General features: G+C 59.3%; 1 protein-coding gene across 3 annotated transcripts in view; it reads left to right on the forward strand.

Annotated features, from left to right (window-relative positions):
• The window catches only part of RBFOX3 (RNA binding fox-1 homolog 3), a 395,456-nt gene that overhangs the window by 89,788 nt on the left and 281,918 nt on the right, over window positions 1-23,750 (forward strand). For all 3 annotated transcript variants that reach the window (XM_079131106.1, XM_079131104.1, XM_079131105.1), the window contains exon 2: window positions 5,520-5,641. The gene's annotated coding sequence lies outside the window, so the exon portion shown is untranslated. The remainder of the gene's footprint in view (window positions 1-5,519; window positions 5,642-23,750) is intronic.

The following is a 23,750-nucleotide window of genomic DNA, read 5'->3' on the forward strand; positions in this document are numbered from 1 at the left end:
TCTCTCTGTGCAATGAAACCGAAGGTGTGGCTGGGAGGGGGGCCCGGCTCTGAGACACACCAGACCGGACCTGGCACCTGGGGGAGCCATTGCCTGGGTCCCCCCGGGAGGCCAGAGAGGATGCTGGCATGTTTCCGGCATGTTCATATCTCCATTGAAAACAAGCGAGGAAATGAAATGAACGAACAACCCAACCTGACTTCTGAGGATCCCAGTGACCTTTGCCCTCCTGCCCACCCCTGCCAGTGTCTCTGCTCGAGTGCATGGCTGACCTTCACCAGAGGCCTGCAGCCCTGGCGGCCCATGGGAATCTGAATCCCTGGGTGCGAGGAGACGGTGCTGCCCCGCCAGTGCCCCCTCTGATGGACCGTCCCTGGGCCTCCTGCTGGCAGTGAGGAAAGGCGAGAGCCAGACAGTGTGGACAGGGACTGGGTGGCTACTGCAGGTGCCGAGGGCCCGGCTCCTGGGTCTGCCCTGGGCACGTGGGTAGTGCCTCACTGTGGATGGGAAAGCATCGGGGAGGGCTCTTTGGCTGGTCCAGGCCACAGGGCCCATAAGAGGTGGGCTGGGAGGCCTGGAACTCCAAGGAGTGTCACCCAAGCTTATCACAGACTGGACCGGGGCCTGTCTCCAGGCTCTTGAGCCTATGGATAAAGAGCCCCTGAATTTACCTGCAGGACCGTACCTTCCCAGAGGTGGCGCTCTTGTCCTCCCCAAATACCAGCCCCTGAGTTGGGGCTGGGGGACTTCTTCACTCACAGGTCCTTTCTGCTTCTTTGTAGTACCTCATCTTGAATCCTGTAAATAAACTCACTTCCTCAGATGATCCCTGATTTATAAAGGAGTAGTGACATGCCCAGCCTGTCCTTGGGTCCTCAAGTCCAAGTGTGTCCTCTTTGGGGATTTGGGGGAAAATCTAGATGGACTGTTGGGACTCTGCAGGGGCAGCTGAGAGCGCAAGGGGTCTTGGGACGCCAGGGTTCTTTGGGGTCTTTCTCCGTTGCCCCGTCCCCTAGAGCCAGCCGTCCTGGGGCAGGGGTGTGCCTGGCAGGCTCCTCTCGTCCCCGGCTCCACGCTCACGTCAGCTTGGAGCTCTGGCGAGGCGCAGCTCCACCCAAACTGCTCACCCTGTTGGCTTTCCTCTGCTTTCCATCCCTCCTCTCCCCAGAACAGGCTGAGCGCCCACTACGTGTCAGCACAGAGACTGGCCTGGCCTGCCCTCCTGTGCCTGATGTCTGTCCCGTGTCGATGACAGGCTGGTGACGTTGGAGGTCTGTCCCCCCTCTTCCTGGCCTGCTCTTCCTAGCAGGTGCTGACCTGCTGCTCTGGGCCCCTTTGAGCTCCTGCGCCTCAGCCCAGGCTGTCTGCTCAGCCCTTGTGAGCCGCCAGGGCTGCTCCCTTGCCCTTCTCCTACCCCACCCAGGCCTCATGTCCCTGCAGGACAGCACCCTCGCCTGCCTGTCTGTCTGTGGCGTCTGCTCCAACTACAGTGCGCGTTTTAGTCACATCTCTGCCACGTCCCTCCCACGTCCAGGCTGGACGACTGTGTCTCGTGTCCCCAGGGGTGTTTCTCCCTGTGGCCCTTCTGCCTCTGTCCCTCTTCTCTCCTGTCCCTCACCCCTTTTTCCTCTGCGTACTGGCTTGTAGACGTCTGGAAGTCTCCTTTTCCATCCTCTCTCTCAATGACAAGAGTCTGGGAGGAGGCAGGCCTTCCGGGGCACAAGCACTGCAGAGAGCCCCTGGCCTCCAGCACGTCGGGAGCTGGCCAGCTCAGAGGCCGCAGGCTGCAGCAGCCCACCCAAGCCGTGGCAGGGGGACTTTGGTTGATAGGTCTTTCCAGAGCTGTCCCTTTCTGAGGTGGCTCTTCCCCTAGCCTGGCCCAGCTGACCCTTGCAGGGCCACACCTCACACTCTTCATTTCTCCTGCCCACCCCACATCCAGCCTTTCTGGGAAACTTAAGCCTTTTAGCACCCCAAAGTTATTTTGGGGATCCTCACCACTAAAGCAAAGGGGCTGGACCCTGAAAAAGCAAGTAGAGGATCTTGGGGAAGAGACAAAAGTAGTGGTCAACAGAGACACTCTGCACCCCACTGACCCCGGGGGGTTCCTGCAGGCAGAAGTGCAGCCTGTGTGTGTGTTGGGGGCGTGCACTGCACATGTGCTGGGGGCACAGGGTTCCCCATTGGACTTCCCCACAGCTGAAAAAGGAGGAAGGGCCCGGGACACATCCCTGCTTGAAGGTCAACAGTTGGCGCCTGTACACTCTTGTGCTGGGCAGCGAGCTTGCCAAGGCAGGCACCGTGGGGGCCTGGCACTGCTCTCCGCACACAGTGGGACACAAGAAATGTGGTTCAGAGGATGAGAACAACGTGGCTCCCACCTCAAAAGACCAGACCCTTTGTCCCCACCAGTGACTAATGGGGGAAGAGTGGACTGTGACCTTGACCCTGGGTCCCTCTCCTCCCTCCTGGAGCACACCAGCCCTGCTCCTCCCCACCCTGCCTGAGGGCAGCCCAGCCAGAGCCTTGAGACAGGCTTGGGGTGCTTCGTCCCTCCCACCCGCCCCTTTGATCCCGCTGGCATCCTGCAGCTGGGGGGGCATGCAGCTGGGGAGAGCCTGGTGGTCCCCTAAATCTGCAGTGGCTGGGGCGCAGGGCGCAGGGTGGTGCGGCAGGCGCAGCCTGTGTTCTGCGCTGTGGGTGATGGATGGTGTTTCCTACTGCGGAGCCAGGAAAAATGTGCCTTACGGTCAGGACAGGCCACTGAATTATCTCCCACTCAGCTCCATCGAGAAAAACAAAAGCAGGCTGGGCCTCTCTGTGGGGCCTGGGCGTAGTGCCTCTGCCGACTGCACAGTGGGGAGGGGCCCAGGGTGCACTGGCCGCCCCCCAGCCCTAGACCTACCCATCCCAGTTTAGGCTGGGCCCAGGAGGGGGCCGCCAGGATGGGCCCCCACCCCTCACTCTGAAGCCTGCCCATCCGTCCTCTAAGCCAGCAGCCATGGAGGGGCCGGGCACAATGTGTTAAAATGAAATTACATCTTGTCTCAGTGAACTGGTTTTGGAGCCACAGCTTGGAAATGAGCGGGGTGCTTGAGGCTTTGCTTTTGGGGTGCACATGAGACTCAGTCTGTGGGTGGGGGATGCAATGTAGCCAGGGTTTCAAGAATCCTAGGTAGAGATCAGTGTACTGGGGAACAGGGGGTGGGGCACCTCCTAGGTTCCTTTACTGTGTCTTCCCTTCCCGTCTTTGTGCCCTCTGTCTCCTTCCGGGGCTAAGGTACTCGGGACTCTGCATGGGCCACCTGGTGGGACAGCTTCTAAATGTCCATGTGTCCCCATGCAGCTTGGGATCCCTGGGACTTGTTCTCTTTTCTGTTTCCTGGTGGGATGGCCCCCTGGCTCACCTGAGTGCCTCTCCTGGCCTCTCCTCTGCTACTGGTGAGGCAGTTCTATCTGCCCCAAAGCCCAGGAAACCCACAAGCAGACCGACCTGACTCATTCCATTTAGGTCCTGGGCCCCCTTTGCATTGGGGGTGGTGGGAGAAAGTAGAGGGAGAGTGAGCGGAGCAGGGGGTCTCCAGGGACCCCCTCCTCCATGTTCTTTGGGGAGATCTCTAAAGCAGGCAACATTGAGAGCAAGAGCAGAGGCTCGGGCATGACTTTCAAGATGATCTGCCCGAAACCTGCAAGATGGCAGCAGAGGCTGGGCTGGGGCTTGGATGCAGCTGCTCCTCCCTGTGCCATTGTTCTGAGGGGACCCAGCACTGAAGGTCACTCCCCGGGCTTGCCAGGCTCAGCCCCTGGACCTCTGACCCTGGAGGCCCTGTTGGTACGAAGTGAAGTCCAGGTCTTGTCTTTTGGGCTGGCAGCTGGAATCCAGTCCTGAGGTCTGAGAGCCGCGTGCCCTTTCTGCCCCGTCAGCTTTGGTCCCCCTCGTCAGCCATTTCCACCTGACCTGCGACCCCGTCCTCCTCCCCCTGAGCTCTCTGCCTAGCCCCTGTCCTGTGTCCTCCGCCAGACCCCTCCCTGGCTGCATGTGGCCCACTGAGATGGGACGGGGGTTCCGGTCAGCCTGCTGTTCCGTGGAGGAGCGGCCTCCTGGAGCCCATCTCTGCCTTGCAGCCAGCACTGTGCCTGGCGAAGGCGGCCAGGGAGCAGGCAGGCATTGCTGGGCCTCTTCTGGAGCCAGATGAGTCCTCTATGAGGGCCTTCCTACTATTTGGATGGGGGTCATGCTCGGCCAAGTAACTGGATATTAGGAAAAGAAAAAAAACCGCTAGCGTTAGTAGTGGTGTTCTTATCTAAAGAGGTTTCTGGGGATGAGCGGGTGGTGTGTTGCCGTTGGTGGGAACAGGTGGGGGCTCATCTGGTCGGTCATGACTGATGAGCTCATTACTACTCCAGAGCCGGTCTCCAGGCCCATGGGAGTGGATCTCCCCTCTGTCTTAGCCTCCTACCTGCCCCATGGTGCACATTTGGGTTGGAATAAAGTAACCAAAGAGAAGTGGGGAACTGTTCTACATAAATCTAGAAGTGTTCGTGGGCAGAGTAAAAGTGGGAGTCCACTTGCTCACCCACCAACTCAGTGCCCCAAGCAGGCTCCTCATGCACACAGAAACTTCTAGGCCCTGGGGATTCAGACCTCAGATTCTCCTGGGGGAGAATTTGTGGGGCAAGGGGTCAGGTGTACCAAGATTTGGTGGCGCTTTTATAGGGAGTCCTGTTCCTGGAGGGCCTCACGGGAGAGGCCTTGTGCAGAGTCCCTGAGGAATGGGGGCGGGATGGGAGTGGAGCATGAGCCACGTATGTCGGGAAGAGCATTTCAGGAAGCAGGCCGTGCAGAGGCACGGTGCGGTGGGGCAGGCATGCTCAGGCCTGAAGGGGTACCCGGGGGCCAGGGGGCCAGGGGTCCGGTAGGCAGAGGAGGATTTACCAGGATGCTGCGTATGAACGTGGGAACCCTGTGCAAGGGCCTGCGTCTGAGCCTTGCCTCTGTCCCCTCGTCTGCTTCTTGGAGCCCCCCACCCAGGTCCTGTAAGCCTCAGGGGTCTGAGAACTGGATTTACCAAGCCATCAACGTGACTTGGGTGTTCACCGTTGAGGGCTGTGGTGTCATCTGATTCTCATGGGGAGGGAGGGATGGTAGTGACCGGCTGTGGGATCCAGGCTGGAGGAGGCAGGAAGTGGGAACAGGATGGCCTCAGAGACGATGCGGGCTGGCTCGGTGGGGCCCCACCTCACGGGGCCACGGATCTGAGCGCTTGGGCAGCAAGAGCAGGAGGGCCAGCAGCGAGCGGCCTTGTGTGCAGCAGTTGGGCAGTAGGGTCTGGTGGCCCATTTCCCCTGGATTCCCCTACTCCCCTGGGCTTGGAGACCCCTAGGGTCACTGATCCCTGGTGGCCAACTGTTGGACACTCTTGTCTGTTGATGCCAGTATTTGTTTTGAATCCAAACGAGGCGGCTTCGGAGGTCTTTGGTTTGTGTTCGTTGTCTCACCTTCTTCTCTTTTCCTCCAGGTGGACAGCCTGCCCTGAGAACCTAGTGCTCTTCCCAGCAACCTTGCTCCCCCCAGGCGAGTTCCCGGAAGAACCTGCGGGCCTCCCTGCCTCGGCAAAGCAGCCCTCACCTCCCCGGCCAGGTAAGGCTGCCCGCGCTCCGCAGCGCCTTCGGAGTTTGCATTTGCGTCGTAAAGCTTTGGCGTGGGGGTGTCACTGCACAGATGGAGGTGCAGGGTTGGGGGGTGCAGCACGTTTCCAGTTTTCAGAACATGACGTCTTTGTGGCTTCAGGGAGTCGGTGGGGGAACCCTGGAACCCATCGGCCTGGCCGTGGGGAAGGAGGGTGGACGGGGTGGGGGGTCACTGCCTGGCGTCAGCATGAGACGCCACAGAGGCCAGGGTGGGCTCTGGTCACTGCCTTCCTGTGGGAGGCGCTGCACTGTCACCTGGCTGGAGCTGGAGGGGTGCAGAAGCTGCATGCTCCTCACTGTGTCTGCAGTTTGATTCTGACACGGGCCCTGGGGTCGGCATGCGACTCCAGGTCTAGGTGAGCTCCACAGGACCTCCCTGGCCTCCCACGCTGGCCACGAGTCCTGGGACTCCTCTCAGACATCCGCACCTGAGGGTTCCCGTGACCACTGGTTTAGATGGTTCCTAGAGCGGCTCCGGCGTCTCAGGAAAATGCTGCACTGGTGGGTTTGGATAAAGAGCATGAGGGGCAAGGTCTTGAGGGTCCGGACACAGCTGGCCTGTCCTCTCCCACCGGGCTAGGATGCACCACCCTCCCAGCCCAGCCAGGTGTTCACCAGCCAGAAGACGCCCCGAGCTTTGGGTGTCCAGGGCTCTCCAGGGGTCTCGTTACATCCTTGGCCACGTGCTGGAACTCATCTCCAGTCCCTTTTCCCTCCCTGAGGTGCGGAGGGAAATGTCCAACCCTCTTGTCACATGCATGGACAGTTTCATGCCCCCAAACCATGGGCAGCCCACCAAGAGCCCTGTCAGCATACGAACCAATGATCAAGGGGCTCTTCATGCATAACAAAGTACATTCCTAAGCCTCCAAAATGCCAGAGTTTCTAGAGGTGCCTGCCCAGGAGCCAGGACAGAACCCAGAGGAATTCTTTATTTGCCATGAAGAAGTTCAGCACAGCCCTCCTCCCTGCTAATGACCAGCCAAAGCTGGCCAGGCAGAGTCATCGGAGGCAGGGAGGGCTTGCTGTGGACACACTGCAGTGGGCTTTCTGGGCTGACTGCGATGCCAGTGAGCCCTGGGTAGGGACCTGGGCACAGGCTGGCTTCTCCGGTACCCATGCAAAGGCCCTTCCCAGGCTCTTGCTGCAGATCCCTGTGCCCAGCTCTGGTGCTGCCCAGTGCTCACTGCCTTCCTCCAAGGTGCTGGCTCCCTCCTGCCCCAGGCTCAAGTCTCCACGGCTGACCTGTGTTCGTCCACCCCCACAAGATGGTCCTGACTTAGGACGGCTGCGCCTTACCAGGGTATGAGAGGGCTGTGCGCCAGAGCAGCTGACTTCAGGTTCCCAGGGGGACCCTCTCTGGGGCTGGGTTGGCGATCTGAGGCATGCCGTGCTGGGCGGTGACCCTCTGCGGCGTGCTGGTGCCGAGCCGTGATGTTCAGCAGGTCAGATGTGCAGATGCAGCTTCCGCCGCCGACTGGTTTATGGAGTGTCGCCCGTCACTGTTGAGGGCTCCTGCCTTTGAACACCTCTGATGAGCTGAGCCCATGAGGGGCTTTGGAGATGCAGGAGGAGCAGCCCAGGCTTGGCCCTGGCAGTGTTTGTATTCTAGGGTGGACCTGGACCACAAGCAGACGTGTGTTTAAAGTCATACTGGGCAAAGGGAGGCTGGGGGGGCTGGAAGTGGACGGAGGCGTGGAGCACGGAGGGCTCTGCTGTTGCTAGTGGGCAGGCCCCGGGTGCTGAGCAGCGCCGTGGGAGCCAGAAGGGAGAACCCGGAGGGGCTCTGACCGCCAGCCAGTGGGACTGGCCAGTGCCGAGGCCAAGGCCACAGCCTGCAGGTGTTGAAGTCCTGAGAACCGTGTGTGGGGCCGAGCTGTGGAGCAGGGCAGGGGAGGAGGTGAGGCCTCGGCCTCCCTGGCCAGGGTCAGTGGCCTCTATGCCAGGGTTAAGAATTGTGGATTTTGTCTCGTGGGGGCAATGGGAGCCGTTGAGGGCTGGAGGAAGGGGCTGGACGACCTGGCTTGGTTGTGTGAGGAGGCCGAGCCTCTCATGGGGCAGACGGGGCAGGTGGAGAGGCTGCTCTGTTTGGGGGGCTGGTTGGGCCGTGGACGGGCGAGCAGTGGAGTGAGCCCCTGACCAGCTGTCCTTCTGCAGTGGCCTGGCCCACAGTGCTGCTGTGAAGGGCACAGGACCTGTCTGTGCTGTGGCCTGCTCGCTGCCGGGATCCTGGCCTTGCAGGCTCCAGGACCTTGCTGGAGGCCTATTTGGGCCTGACCTCACTGCAGGGCAGGCAAGCCCTTGGGGTCACTGTCCTCGAAGCCTTGGGATCCTAGTTCCAAACAGCTGTATGTATGAGGCTCTGCCCCCAGAAGAACAGCAGAACCTGGATGTCCTGTGGGCAGTGGGCAGGAGTGGCAGGTTCACTTACTCTCCCTATGGCCTCCTCTGAGGAGGCAGCAAGGCCCAACCTCTCCTTGCTGAGGATCTGAGAACCAGTGTCCCCCTTCCCACCAAAAGTGCATAAGTACATCCTTGGGGCCATCAAAGCTAAAAGCCCATCCCAGGCGGCAGGGCTGGGCAGGCAGGATCACTGCCCAGGCGTCCTTGCACCAGAGCTGATTACCCTCGGGCCCCTCTTGGACTCCAAGGGCGTGCCCTGCAGTGGTGACATAAGTGCCATGCGTTTGAGTCTGGCCCTTCTTGTGTGGGGCGGCCAGGAGACAGCGGGCTCACCGAACAGGGCAGACAGTTGTCCCAGCCACCTGGGTGTGGCCTCAACGCTCTTTCTTTCAGTGGGTTCTGGGAGGGTGGTGGCAGGTCTATGAAGGAGGAACCCAGTTAAGCAGGCCAGTGGCCAGGGGCGCTGTGCTCCTGACCCCTGCATGCACCCTCCCCCCAGGGCCAGTGCATGAGACCAAGTGGTGGGCTCCTAAGAGGGACTGCCAAACCCACACGGGGCCTACTGCACAGAGTTCCTGCACACAGGTGCCCGCTGGGCTCAGAGGCAGCCGAAGGTCACCGGGAGAGAGGAGCAGAGTGGCTTTAAGGTCAAGGGTGGACGGGGACATCAGGGCCAGAAAAGCCTACAGGAGCGCAGGCGGGGCTCGGCTGCTGGCTCAGGAAAGGCCTGGACGCCGAGGCCCCAGGGAGTGGCCCCTCACGCAGACGCAGCCTGGCTTCGGAGGAGGCGTGGCAGCGCGCTGTCTCCTCCCAGGCCGCTACCTGCCCCCTATCTTCCTTCACCGCAGACAGGTCCCGTGGGTTAGGGCCGTCATAAGGCTCATCCCTTTAAATATGGATTCAATTTGGATCTTACCGTGTCGTAAATTCCCAGTCTTTATTAAAAACATGGATGGAAATTAATCTGCTGCAAAATGAGATTTGTCTACTACATGCAGTGGCTGAGGCCAGGGGCTGACGGTCCTTCAGATGTGGGAGGAGACGGCCCCACGCGGGGGACAGGAGCCGGTGGGGGGCTTCCCTGCTCTCCCTCCTGGCCTCCCCCAGTCACTCTCGGGAGTCAGAATTCTCCTGACCCACTGGTCATCCTGGGGTCACTCAGAGGGCCCAAAGGCGTAGCTAGCTGTCCCTTCCGACGTGTTACAGGGCAGGAGCACCTTTAGTCTTGGGAAGCCATGGCCACCCTGATGGCCAGGTGGCAGAGGCTGGGCTGAGCATGAGTGCGGTGCCCTTGAGGGGCTCTAGGTTGGGGCTCATCCATCTCCCCTGGCCCGTCCTCGGGCTGCACCCATGAACACAGCACACGCCTCCCCATAAATCATCCCCAAATGAGGCGGCTTCCTGCGCTCATCCATCACACCCGTCTCTTGTCTGCTTGTTTTTAAAAGCTGTTAAACCAGCATCTATCACAGGGGCCCTTGGCACCAGGCTGAGCTGAGACAGCACGACCTGCGTCAGGGGCAGGTGTGCCCAGCACTCTCTGGAGGGGTGGTCTCCCAGGGAGGGGAGGGGGCAGCGTGGCTTTGCCAAGAGGCACCGGGAGCCACGGAGGTATCTCCGTGACACTAGGAGCTGTCGCCCCAGGTGTGGGGCACGGCCTGTTGTCTACATTCTGGTGCCCACCGTGGACTCTTTAGCTTGAGCCAACCTTTGGAAACTTGAATCCGTCTGAAACACCAGTGGCTCCTCTTCTCCTGGTAAATGGATTTGGGAAGGAAGCCGAGGGCAGGCGCTGGGCTCCACCTCTCCAATCCCGTCCTCCGAACGCCTGCCCCGGGCCGGCTCTGCAGTGAGCCCTGCTGATGGGCCTGCGCCCGCTGCCCCTCCTCCCCACCCTATTGAGGATCTGCGCGCCTCAAGCTTTTCTGCACTCTCCTCCGAGACCCCCTGATTCTGTCAACCGCCTCTTCCCTGGCCCCTCCACCTTCTGGGAAGGGACAGGTGCAGGCAGTACCCTCGGGGTCGGGGAAGGGATGGGGAGGTATCCGAGATGCCCTGTCCCTTCCCTTCAAGGGGAAATCCGGGGCTGGAATCTTCCAGGCTCTCTGGAATGCTCCCCTAATTGGCTGAGTTTGCTCCAGGGGCTCCTGTTTGTCTCCAGACAGATGTCGCAGACCTCAGTAGTGTTTGTCATATTTTGTCCCATCTGTTTTTGGCTTCTCCTCTACCCTTTTCTTCGCCCTGCATTTGTTGGTTGAAGGGTAAAACTGCTTGATGGCAGTGGTGTGACTTTTTTAAAACATAGAAAAACGGGCCAGCATTTTTTCCCAGTGACTCTTGAGCTCCAGGAGTGCTCGGTGAGCAGGCTCTGCAGGTCGCGGAGGGCGCCACAGAGAGTCCCCCAGGCCACTGCTCCTGCGAGGCTGCCAATTAGAGCCCATTAGTCATCGTGTGTTAAAGCATTAAGAACAATTAAGGGTGAGAGGACTCTCCAGATGTGGCTCCAGAGCTGCGTCCGGGAAGGGGAAGCTGCGCTGACTGCTGTCTGAGAGCGCAGGGGGCGGCCTGGTCCTTGGAGCCCAGGGTGCTGGATGTGGCCCCTGGGAAGGTGGGCCTGGCTGGTGGCTTCAGGTTCAGCCCTCTGTCTCAGGGTCCTCTGGCCGCTGTAACTGGGAGCCACAGACTGGTTAGTGGTCCCCCACGGCCCTGGAGGCCACAAGTCCCAAAGCCCGTGCCCGTCTCTGGGCTCTTGGTGGTCATGGCAGTGCTTGGCCTTCCGTGGCTTGTGGATGTGTCTGCCCCATTTCTGGCTCTGTGGTCACGTGGCAGGCTCCCCTCTGTGTCTCTGTGTCTTCATGTGAGAGTCCTCTGTGTGTGTGTGCGTGTGTCCCAGGGCCCCTTGTTCTATGAGGATGTCAGTCACTGCGCTGGGCCTGCCCGCTCCGGCTCGGCCTCATCTCCATAACACCTGCAAAGGCCCTGGTTCTAAATAAGGTCGTGGTTCCAGGTCTTGGAGGCCAGGGTTTGAGCACCTCTTTCAGGGGATGCAGTTCTACCTACTGTATCCTCCACAGCTCCGTCAGGGAGGGTGACCCTGGACATGTGGCCTTGACCCAGGCCCAGGGTCAGCTCCAGGCATCGCCCCGCCCCCACTAACCTCATGCAGACAGGGTGCTCACGAGGACCATGGCACAGAGGTCTTTGTGATGGTGGTAGGTCTGGGCTGTGAGGGGAGCATCTCAGTTAAATTTCTGTTGCTATAGCAAAATACCAGAGGGAGGAGAACTTACAAAGAATAGAAGTTTATTCGGCTCCTGGAAGCTGGGAAGTCCGAGAGTGTGGCACTGGCACCTGGTGGGGCTTCTTCTGAGGCAGAGCGTGGTAAGACCATGAGCAGCGCTTACTAAGCCGTTCACGCAGTCATGAGCGCTCGGGACCTCCCCACCCAGTCCCCTCCCAGAGGCCCTCACCCCAATGCCATCGACACCCGAGTTTGGAGATTACCTTTTTGACACGTGGACTTTGGGGGTCACATTTACACCGCAGGGCGACTTCTAGAGAATCCCAAGACCCACGGTCAGAAGATCCTCCACAGATGGAGGAGGCGGCGGGGCCTGGATTGACTGAGACCTGCTGGAGCCCCCAGACTTGGCGCCTTGAGAGCCAGTTAAGAATCTAAAAGCCAGACCCCGAATCTAAGCCTAAAGACCAACAGTTTCCGCTGCAGGTTCTGAGCATGCACTGCTGTCAGGAGGAGAGGAAGCCGCTCCTGCTCCTCCCACAGCAGGGGAGGGTCTCTGGGGCCCAGGAGGCCTGGAGGTGCACTAGGGAAGGAGGGACGCTGGCCTGAGGAGGCTAGGGGCCACCTGGCAGGTGGTTTGGGTGGCTGAGCCTGGGAGGGGGGTGCTGTGGCTCTGCAGAGGCGGGGCCGAGGGCGTGGGGAGGAGCAGAACCACCTGGCAGTGGAGGTGAACATCTGGAACCCACCACACCCACAGGACTCAGGAAAAGGAACAGGTGACCCCCCAGGCAGAGGGGAGCTTGGTGCAGAAATGGGGCACGGGCTGCATTGCACTGGACGGAGTCGAGGTGGTCAGTGGTCAGCAGTGTCTAGGGAATGGTACCCTCTCTCTGTCACAACCCTCTTCTTTTGGGGTGATGACCTACCCAGGGCTTGTCACGCGGTAGTGACTGGGTGGGACTGTGACTCAAGGGAGACATCCTGGACAGAAAAGCCACCTTGGGTTTGCATGGACTTATGTCCATTCATTGGTTCTAGGCATGGACGGTCTGTCATTGAGGCCCTGAGGGCCTGGGTCCTGGCTGGCACAGAGCTCACCCTCTGACTCTGTGCAGGACCCAGGCAGGTCCCGGGGTCCGTTCCGCAGTCTTCGCTCTATTCTCCACATGGGTACGTGGGTACATCCATCACCGCGTGCAGCTGCCAGCGAGCTCCGCTTACGGGTGAATGGACCGCAGGGCCGTATGCTGGGGAAGGAGTCATTTCTCTTCTGATTTGCCGGCACACACCAAGTTTTAGGCCTGGTGCTCTCCGCCACGTCTGTGTGCAGGAGAGGGGAGCAGGGAACAGGGGTGTTGGCAAATGCCTGAGGGAGACAAGTTGATTTAGAAGTGGAGGTGCGTGCGTGCGTGCGTGCGTGCGTGTGTGTGTGTGTGTGTGTGTGTGTAGGGAGAAGAGAAATGGAGGTGGAGAATAATCTCTCCCCTTTCCCTAGGGTGGGAGGGAGGAGCGTGGACAGATGGTGCGTAGGTGACCTTGAGCCAGTGTGCATTGCTGAGTAATGGCTGGAAATGCAGGAAGCTCACAGGGTGTGGCCACCTGCAGCTACCAGTGGGGGTTAATCAGGATGTCAACGTTGTGGAAGGACCTGGAGGCAGTCAAAGATAAACCCAGGATGAACAAAGGTCACCTCACACTCTCACAACATAATATCCTGCGTGAAGACACCTGCTGACCTGCATGGCGCCTGAGCACGGGTCATCTTAGCTGAGACAGCCATCATCTGCAGGTTCGCCTGTATCATCGCCCTGTTAATCTTCACAACAACTCTGAACTAGTTCCCTGAGAAGACTGAGCCACAGGCAAAGGACGAGTACAGGACCATTCGGAATTTGATCCCTTATCAATTCTCTAGCAGACATTCATGTGAAACACGTGTCTCAATGATTCATATCAAAGCTACTCAAAGTGAGGTCCACAGGCCAGTACTTACCTGTGAGCTGCTGCTGCTGGTCTCTGCAATTGAATGTGGAACTTGAGAGCAAGTGCATAAGTCTGTTTTCTGTTGTTATAATAAAATACCTAAGACTGAATAACTTTATAAAGAAAAGAGGTTTATTGAGCTCACAGTTCTAGAGGATCAAGGGCATGAAGCCTGCATTTGCTTGGCTCTGGTGGAGAGCTCCTGGTGGAAGGCATCACACTGGCAGGAGAGGGAGGGATTATGTGGTCAGATAGGAAACCAGAGAGAGGGAGGGGTTCTCACAGAGCTAAGTCAGTGTTCTTGTGATGACCACCTTAATCATTTCCAATGTCAGGCCCCAGTGGCTGGAGGACTTCCCACCAGGCCACCCTTCCTGAAGGTTCCACGATCTCTTGACATTGCCACACTGGGTACCAAGTGCCCAACGTGTGAATCTTGGGGACACACACACCAAATCCCAATCACAGCAATAAGTATCTAGAATCTTTCACAGCAGTTTAAAAGAGTGATTTGAGGTCTGTTGAATCTAATAAGAAATTGGGCTTTGTCATTTGTATGTCTTTTTAAATTCTATTTTTCCAGTAAATTCATTCCATTTTCCTGGTGAGTTCCTTTTTGGTGATCATTTTTAAAAACACAGGTACTGGTCCACAGCAGGTCTGAACTCAGGCGCTGACTCTTCTGCTGCAGGTGCTCTAGAGGGCTCCCACAGAGGGGGCCAAGCCCATGCACGTTTATGTGAGCTCTGCTGGGCCCGGGCAGGCCCCCAATGAGACTGAGGAGATGGACAAGGCCGTCGGAGTCTGCTGTGGCTGCTGGCCAAGTGCCACACCAGGGTCCACAGCAGGCAGGCAATCTCCTCGAGACCCAAGAGGCCCGGTGTCCAAGGTGCCCACAGGATGGGTCCTCCCGAGGCATGTCTGTCATGGCTGGCCGTGGTCCCTGTGTGCCTGTGTCTTGCCCCCTCACAGAGTGACAGTCCTACAGAGTTAGGACCCCCCAGTGACCTCACTTCACCTGACTCCCCTGCACCAGGGCCCTGTCCCCAGCCACAGTGGCATTGCAAAGTCCTGAGGGCGAGGGCTTTAGTGGGCACATTTCTTAACGCAGTTCAGTCCATAACAGAAGGGTATACAGAATTCTCTGTACTATTTTTACAACATCTTATGAGCCTTAAATTATTTCAAAATAAAAGGTTATTTTTAAAAGGAAATCCCTCCTGGCAGCGTGGCCACTGTGGTTGGTCTGGATGGAGTCCCAGCAGGCAGGCCCGTGGCCCTGGGTTTGGAAGAAGTGTCCCTTGGGGTGGGTGTCCCGTGGGCCTGGCCTCCGACCCTCTGTGCCTGCCCGTGGCTGTGGAGGGTGAGTGGAGAGGGGCTGGCCTGCCCACTGCAGGACCCACCCCCGGGGCAGCCCCTTGTCGTCCTCCCTGTCTTGGGTTTCTGAGGGGCACAGGTTTGCGGCTCCCATCTCCCCACGGTTGTGCTAGGGTTCCACGAAGGGCTTTCCACAGAGCCTTTGATATAAGGGTCTGACGCTGCCTGGTCACCTCTCCAAGTCTCCCTTGCCCCTGGACACGGAGATCAGGGTCCCCTAGGGACTTTCCTCTCAAGGGGGCACCTCCTCCTGCGGAGGACTCCAGGTGCCGGCAAGCCTCTGGACCTGGGCTGCCGAGAGGGCCTGGCCCTCGGGCCTCCTTTACTGCACCTGCAGTCCGTCTGTGGCTGGGGATGCTGATGCACGGGCCCTGCGTGCTGGTACCTGTGTCCTTCTGGGCACCAGGCAGGGCTGACCAGCGGTGGTCTGCGAAGGCCGTTTCTTGGCTGTGAGTCAGAAGGTCACTGCGGTCGTTGCTGATACCACTCTGTTGCTCACAGAGTTCCCGAGCTGGAACTCCACAGAATGCACCGCCCTCATCTCACCGCAAATACCCCGAGCCTCACGCTCTGACCGGCAGCCCTGAAGGGAGCTCTCTGGAAGCCCCTTGCTCCTGGAGACAGTGGGCTGTGTTTGCCCATGGAGAGTGATAGAGGGACGGTCCTCAGGCTGAGGGCCACGGAGGGCCATTCCTGCAAGACGCTTCTTCCCTCCCAGCCTCCAGTGCAGGGGTGCCCTAGGCCCACACCCCGACCCTGCAGATGGAGACGCCAAGAGTTTTTGCTGAGGCGGGCAGAACTCTTTTGTCTGTCTCTGGAGTTGATTCTGCGGCGTTTTTCTCCTTTACTGAGTGTAAAGGAAGGACCGGGTTTTTTTCTTTTTTCATTTTCTAACACGATGGCGTGTCACGGAGCTGGAGTGTGTGCTGCGTGGCGGGCTGTGCTCAGGCAGAGGCGATTAAATGGCCTGTCCAGGGTGACAGAGGACGCACGGCTGCACTGGAGGTGTGCACTTTTCCTCCCGAGGATCCAAAGAGAGGGAATATTAAACCTGCTCCCCTGGGGAACCGGCGTTGGTGCCAGAGGGGGACAGAGGAAGCATGACATTTCTTTGAAGTCTTATTTGTTATCTTAAAAATTCACACACATCTTACACTGAATCCACAATGTGCCTCGCCGGCTGCGACATAGCTGTGATATTTCCCTGAGCCACTCGGACTAAAATCCATGCTTCTGTCAGAGGCACAGGCTTGGCCTATGGGGTCCTGGACACTCAGGTCCCCTCGTCCCTGCCCTGCGCATCTCGAGGGGCCGTGGCTGGGTGCCCCAGGTCGAGAGGCACTTGGTCGGGCTGTGGGCATTCCAGCGTAAGCGGCAAGGAGCGTGGGCTGACGTGGTGCCTCTTAATGCCATCTTGCCATGAGAGTCTCTGAGACAGATGCTGGGCATTTGGGAGGGCGCCTGGTGGTCCTGCGCAGCTGTGGAGTGAAGCCCGCTCCACCAGCTGCCTCTCTCCTTCCCCGCCAGGTAGCTTGGGCACATGGCTCGTCGGCCATGGGGGTGGCCTCTCACACTGGGGCCTTCTGGATTAGGAGGACGTGAAGTGCACACTTTTCCACTCCCCGAACCTTCAGGAGCAGGGAGGGGGCCTGGTGCTGGGGGCTCAGGGTGAGCACCGGGCAATCCAGCGGCAACCAAGTCCGGGTTCTCTGAGAGACCCTGAGCACAGGAGAACACAGGGTGTGGTGTGGCTCTCTGACCCACTGGGCCCAGCTGGCCCTCAGAACGCTCAGGGCCACCAGGCTGGGGGCCCAGGCCTGCCACTGTGCTCCTCGGGCAGAGGGCCTTTGAACTTCAGACCCCACTCCCACCCACCGCCCGCACACCTACCCAGGGCTCCTGCCATGTCTAGGCTCAGGTCGCCCCGTCCTGGGGGGCAGGGAAGTCCAGCACCACAGGGCAGGGCAGCACCTCCAGGGTGACCAGGTCAGACGGGAAGATCAGCCAAAGACCATGTGTGTGCCAAGAGGTCAGCCCTTCTCCTACCTCCGGGGGGCCTGCGAGCAAGGGGCCCGGCCTTGTCGGCAGGATGCCTGGATAGGGACCGAGCCAAGGGCACAGTCACCAGGCCAGGGTGTCAGACGGGACAGGTGGCTCCAAGCACACCACTCCAGACCGGGGTCGTCCTGGGGCCGGCAGGGGCTCTCAAGCAGCTGTTGAGGGGCCAGGGCTGCTGAGAGACCGTGGGCACCGGACCGGACTAGGGCCCACCCAACCCAGAAGTCTGACTATCTCGAGGATCAGTCTGGCTGTGCCCTGGGCCTGTCTGCACCAGCTCAGCATCAGAGCCCCAGCCACTTCCCTGAAGTGGACCATGGTGGACAGGAGAGAGGGATGTGGGCTCTGGCTGAGCCTGCACCTGCCCGTGTCCATCCCCTGTCTGTCTACCTATCATTCATCTCACCTTCCAGCCGTCATTTTCTGTGTGTCCATCATCCGTCCGCGTACCTGTTATCTATTTATCTCTCTGTGTCTCTCTCTATTTATCACTCATCCATCTGTGCATGTAGATGCACGCACCCAGCTACCTGTTATGCACGCCTGTTCAGCCACTCGGCTACGGAACTTTCGTTTCTGCATCTATCCATCCATCTGTTATCTATTATCGATCACCTATGCCTCCATCCGTGTGTCCATTAGCTCTCCGTCCTTGACCCAGCCATCCGTCATCCATACAGGCATTACGTATCCACTACTCATCCTCTGTCTGCCTGTCCACCTATCTTTCTATCTATCTGGAAGTCATTGAAATCTACCATTATCACGAGCTCTATTTTTAAAGCCTCCCCCTCTTCTGGTTGTTTTGGGGTGGGAAGGGCACACGATCAAGATCATGTTCCCCTGCTGCAGCCGCTCGTACTTCTCTGGAGCCTCAGCGAGGCTGGGAAGGGGGAGGTGAGCGGAGGGAGGCAGCGTCGGGGCCCTGGAGTTGGAGGACCAGCCTCTAGGTCTGCAGGCCCACAGGTTTCAGCCCAGAGTCAGGCCGCTTGGGGGCTGCAGGGGCCAGAGGCTGCGAGGGCACGGGGGCATGTAGGAGGGTGACGGCTCCCTACAGGCCTCGCTCACGCCCCCTGCCCTGGAGATTGAGAGCCCTTTGCAGAGAGAAGCCCTCCAAATCCTGAACACAGACGTCAATGAGCCCTGTTCAAGGGGAATTCAGGAAACAAAGGTGCCCGTGGTGGAGGTTGGCCAGAGATGGGTCCAGGCTGGCATTCCTCTGGGGGTGACACCTGGGAACCGGGCTAGAGGTAAGAGCAGCCAGGCACAGGTGCTGTTGCAGTTAGCAAGTGTCGGGGGAGTTATTGGTGTTTGAAGCCTCTCCTTGGAGCAGGTGTGTGTCCCAGGTGTGGCCTGCAAACACCGTTGGCCTGTGTCCCTAATATCCGGGTCTGTTTCCCTGGCATACAGAGCAGGGACCTTGTTTTTTCTTTTTCTTTTTCCTGGTACTGGAGATTGAACCCAGGGGCCCTTAACCGCTGAGCTACATCCCCAGCCCTTTCAATTTTTTATTTAGAGACAGGGTCTCACTGAGTTGCCAAGGGCCTTGCTAAGTTGCTGAGGCTGGCTTTGAACTCTTGATCCTCCTGCCTCAGCCTCCCCAAGCGCTGGAATTGTAGGTGTGCACCTCCACACCCTGCTTGAGAGCAGGGCTCTCATTTAAAGAGGAATACATGAGGAAGGAATGTTCTGGCAAGGTTGGTTGGGTTTCTGCCTTCCCCGCACCCTTCCTGGGTTCTCACTTAGGACCTGCAGGCTTGGAGGACATTCTGCCCTGGGGAAGGGAGCCTCTCGGCCACCTCTCAGCAATGCGCCCACGGCAGAGCCAGTAGTACCTCTGACAGGGACACCCCATCGCTGTGCACCACTCACGCCATACGTGTGCCGGAGGCCCCCTGTACCTTGTTCAGACGGCAAAGCTGCCATAACATACCCTCCCATCACATCATGGGGCTGGCTGGCACCTGTGGCGAGGCCTCCTGCCAGGTCCGAGTCCACCCAGGGTGTCTGTGGCCCAGGTGACGGGTCACTGTGGCTCCCCATGGAAACCTCTCCTCCAATCCTCAGAATTTACCTCTCGAGCCAGTCGCAGGCCCCATAGCAACCGAGGCTGGCAACAGCGCCTGGCACCCGGGATAAAAATTAGCAAAATCACTTTCTTTTGGGGAGGGTGTGTGTGGCGGGGTGGGGCGCACTCAGGAAGATCGTCCTTTCTCATTGCATAATAGGCTGATCTCTCGGGCCCACTTTCTGGAAGCAGGAAGGCCCAGGAATTGCACACATGGGCGAGAGTCCCCTGTGAGCAGCCGATGACTCTCCTGGTCCTAATGGGTGGCCGGTCAGCTCCTCCGGGAGGGGTTGGACTGCAGGGAGCCGAGGGAGGAAGGCCGGGGCTCCACTCCTTTCTCCCCCACCTCCCCACGTGAGTGAGAGCAGTGCCTCCCTTGTCTCCCCTCTCCCAGAAGAGGGGGCAGCACAGTCTCTGCTCCTGGACCCTGAGGTCACCTCTGGTCCCCAGTGCTGGCCCAGAGCACCAGGGCTTGGGAAGCTGAGTGACTGTCAACCAGATGTCCAGGGAGGGCTCTGAGGGCCTAGCCAAGCCTAGGAACCTGGGGTCAGAGGATGGACATGGTCTCAGGGTACCTGCCTCACTCGATGCGCTGGGAAGGGTCCTTGGGTAGGAAACTGGAGCTGGAGGAGGCCAGCCCTGGGGTGAGTCTCTCACACAAGCAGGCAGGGGAGACTCCAGCCCTTCAGGTGCAGATGTGGAGCAGACTCTGAGCTGAAGCACCCAGCAGTGTGTTCCTGGGAGACGTGGGAGGCTCAGCCTCTGCTGGGGACAGGGGCCACGGTGAGGACAAGGGATGCAGTGGGAAGAGCAGCGTGGTGGAAGTCCTGGGGGAGTACCCGGCCCAGGGAGGCGTCTGTTCAGGCGACCTGTGCTGCCTGGAGCCGCAGACCCTGTGTGCCCCTGGTGGGGTCCCTGGGAGGCTCCCGGCCTCTCTCCTGCGGTGGGTGCAGGGCAGGTCCCGAGGGGCCGTGCGGCCCTGGCTGGAGCTTCCTCCTGTGGCAGGCACAGCCTGGGCTCGTTAACATGCAGGGAGCGCTGTGCTTGGAGAAATTTAGATGTATTTTTTTTTTTTTTTTTGCATGTGTGCTTGCATGTAAATGTGGGTAGGTGCTGTCCTGATTGATGGCAATTAGCATTTTCTAACGGGAACAGATGTTCGGATTGCCAGGAGGCTGGTACCTAACGCCCACGCCGCCATCTGCTCGGCTGGGCAGGGCCGGGGAAGCGGCCCGGCCCTCGGCCCTCCAGTCCTTGGTGGCGTGTACTTAACAGGATTGTGTGAGATTGTTTCTGGAGGGAAGAAAAATAATAATAAAGATGTTTTCAGGGTTATAAATAGTTCATGCTGTTTATTATGGGATGGAGCTCTCCTCTCCAACGAGCAGCCCTGGCTTCTCTGCGGCATGAACAAAGACAGAGCTGCACAGAATGCAGGGTGCCAGCATGCCAGGCGAGGGAGGCAGCCGGAAGCCAAGGTCGCGGGCGCGCTGTGGGGCCAGTGGAGTCTGCAGCCCCCGCCCCCCAATTGACCCCCGGGGCTGGGCTCCTGAGTGTGAGACCCTCAGGCACACGGGGGCCGGGCTCGGAGCCAGGCCCAGGTCCTGGTTCCCCTCAGTGCCTGGAGGAGTCCTGGGCTGTTCACCTGCAAATCTGGGGAGCGGCTGTTGGGCTTCACTGGGCCTCTGCGGAGCGAGGGGTCATTCACGTGCAGGCCGGAGCCGTGCCCAGTGCATGCGGTGCCCAAGTGGCAGGGCCGGCCTTGTTCCAGCTGTCCGTCGGCGTTGGGGGAGGCTCTGGCCACAGAGTCCTTGGCACTTTGCCTGTGTCCCCTTGGCCAGCCGGGGTGGCACTCATTACTCTCCCAGCAGCCGGCAGAGACATATTCTTGATCTTTTTTCAGTTTTGGCTTCTTAAAGCAAAACAGTTTGTTTGTTTGCTTTCTTGCTATAAAAAGCGCTGCCTCCCTCCCCCTCGGCAGGCAGCAACCAGCTTGCATGGCCTCCCCTAGGCTGCACCTCAGCCCCTGCCTCTACGGCAGATGTCTGCGGGGTAATCTGTCCCCATCCTGAGGCTGCCCGGACAGATGTCCCGTGCTCCCCAGGGGCGCCTTCCTCTGCAGGCTAAGGAGCGCTCCTCTGCCAGGTCCACACGGCGCACTGTCCGTGCTCGGTCTTGACGGGCATCCTCCCCAGACCCGCGGCTTGGATGGTGGGGCGCGTGGGGCCCTCTCAGCAAAGCCTCCCCTCTCCCCCAGACCAGCACGCTCAGTTCTCCAGAACTCGTCATGGCGGGTCGCCCGCCGTGTTGGAAGCGGTGTGGAAGGGATGACTTCCAGGGGTCCCCTGGGTGGACAAGGGGGCGTGAAGGTCTTGCGATGTGTCCCTGTCTGGTGGCAGCCTTACCACAGAGAGCGAGCGGCCCCTGTGCGCCTGCGTCTTCCCATCTGGGTTTCCTGGTCTGTGTCCAGCAAACCTGCAGTGGAGTTCCCCAGGACTGTCGGTTGCAGGGCCTCAGGGCTGAGCCAGGAGGAGACGGTTATTGCCGACGAGCCCTATAGGAAAGTGCGGCTGCTGCGGAGGTGGAGGAGGTGGAATGATGGCAGGGTAGTAAGAGGCTTGTCCCTGTCCTCATCTCCACCCAGGCAGAGGTGGGCTGAGTGTCCCCAGGAGGCTGGCACATGGCAGCTGGCGGCTTGGTTTCGCCTCGCCGTGGAAAAGCGGCCCAGCGTGGTCACAGAGTCTGTGACTTCTTTTCACCTCCACGTGCTGCTCCTTTCTCTGCAGAAACCTCATTTTGCTCTACGCAGTGTTCCTGTGCCTGAGTGCTGTGGGCCTTGGGGGCTGGTCACTCCTGTTACTGGGAGCTGGACTTTGCCTGCAGGATATGGAGCAGTGTCCCTAGCTCAGGCCCACCTAGGCTATGTGCAGCCCCCTCAGACAAGTTGTGACCACCAGCGGTGTCTGGAGCTGGCCACGTGCACCCACTGGGGACCACAGCTTCTGTCTGAGTGGCTCTGTGTCCAGATGCATGAGGTGCGAGTGCTCAGTGTGTGGGGACTGCCTGAGTCTTCGGGAGCCTTTGATCCAGGTGGCAACTCCTGGGGCAGCTTCTCTTTTCATTCTGCCTCACTGGAGAGAACCCGAGGTTCCCAGGGTCGAGGACTTGCCCACGGTCAGCACTGTGCGTCCATGGCACTGCAGCTGGAGCTGGACCCAGGCAGTCTGTGTGTTTGTGGTATGGCGTGCTGTCCATCTAACACTGTCCTGGGAGGGCCTCCCTGGAGGACAGACAGAAACCAGCCTTCGTGGAGCATTCCCCCTAGATACAGGCATCCCTGTGAGTGGCAGGGCTGAGTGACAGGTTGGCAGGTGGGTCATGCCCCAGGGATGCACAGCACATCACCACAGTCTGGGCTGCAGGAAACAGCAGAGTTTTATTGCCTTGCAGTTCTGGAGCCCAGAGTGAGGAGTCAAGTGGTCAGGGCAGTTCCTGGATGGCACAGAGGGGGACTGCCTGCCTCTTCCAACCTTGGTGTGGCCAGCAGCACTCAGTGTTCCTGGGCCTGTGGCCCCGTGGCCTCTGTCTCGGCTCTGTCCTCACATGGCCTTTACCTCTGTGTCTCTGAATGTCCAGATCTCCCCTCTCGTGAAGACACTGGTCTTTGGAAGTGGGGCCCTTCCTAAATCTAGGATGATTTCATCACTAGGTCCTTAATTACATACCTCTGCAAAGATCCTGTTTCCAAGTTAGGTAATGCTCTGAGGTCCTGGGGAACATGCACCAGGTTGGGGGGACATTCAGCCTGCACACCCACAGTGCTTACCGCAGAAAACAGTGGAGCGGTCGCCGGGCTGTGCACTGAGTGGGTGGGCGCCTCGCGGAGCACAGCGCGTGCCCTGTAGCTGATGGTGAGGCTCCCGTTAGAGAGCGTCAGAGTTCCAAGCTGGACTGGAGAGGTGACTTCTCCATCTTTGCTCCTCGCCTCCCTGGCCTCCCAGCTCGCTGAGCCAGAAAGAGCAGCAGGCTCGGCAGTGGCGTCCGGAGCTGGACAGGGAGGTCTGAGCAGGAAACAGTGCTTCCTGTTGCGGCCAGAGGTCCCCAGGACTCACCCTCTACCCACTCCTCGCTGGACCCCAGCCTCTGGCCATATCTGTGTTAGCATCATGCTAGGTCCTGGGGACTGCAGAGTAGCCTGATATGTCCCCTCCCCTGGAGGAACATGCTCTTTCATGGAAGAGACAGGCACGCTGAGGACAGGACTGTATAGAGGCAAGCAAGAGCTTTGGGAGCCCAATGGAAGGGCCTTTGAACTGGGTTTTGAAGGATGCATAGGAGTATTCTGGGAGGAAAGATTGGCAGGAAGCTGCACACAGAGCAAAGTGAGAGTCCATTAGCAGGGGAAAGGGTGGCCAGAGCTGGCCTGTGCAGAACACGAGGCAGGTGGTGGTCCTGTGCCTTGCCAGGGGGGTCGGCGTTCCAGGAGCTGACTGGTGGCAGTGGAGTAGACTGTGGACCAGAGGCCTTTCAGGAAGCTGCTTCTGGAGTGGACAGGAGGAAAGTCTGATCCTGCTGGGCAGGAGAGGCAGAGAGGATGCAGTTGCCTCAGGATGGTGGTTCCACAACTTTGAAAAAACTTTGAAAAAATCGAAGTAGAATGTACACAGTATAAAACGAACCCTCAGGCCAGGCAGGGGCGCGCACCTGTGATCTCAGCCGCTCGGGAGGCTGAGACGGGAGGATCGTGAGCAACTCAGTGAGACCCTGTCTCTAAATAAAATACAAGATAGGACTGGGATGTGGCTCAGTGGTCGAGAACCCTGAGTTCAATCCCTGGTGCCGCCCCCTGCCCCTGCAAAATAAAGGACCCTCAGCGGTCTCCGGGCGTGAGGTTCAGGGCCCTTTAGCACTTCACATTTGTGCAGGCTC

This window comes from Sciurus vulgaris, assembly GCF_902686455.1.
Source record: "Sciurus vulgaris genome assembly, chromosome: 3".
Classification (NCBI taxonomy): domain Eukaryota; kingdom Metazoa; phylum Chordata; class Mammalia; order Rodentia; family Sciuridae; genus Sciurus; species Sciurus vulgaris.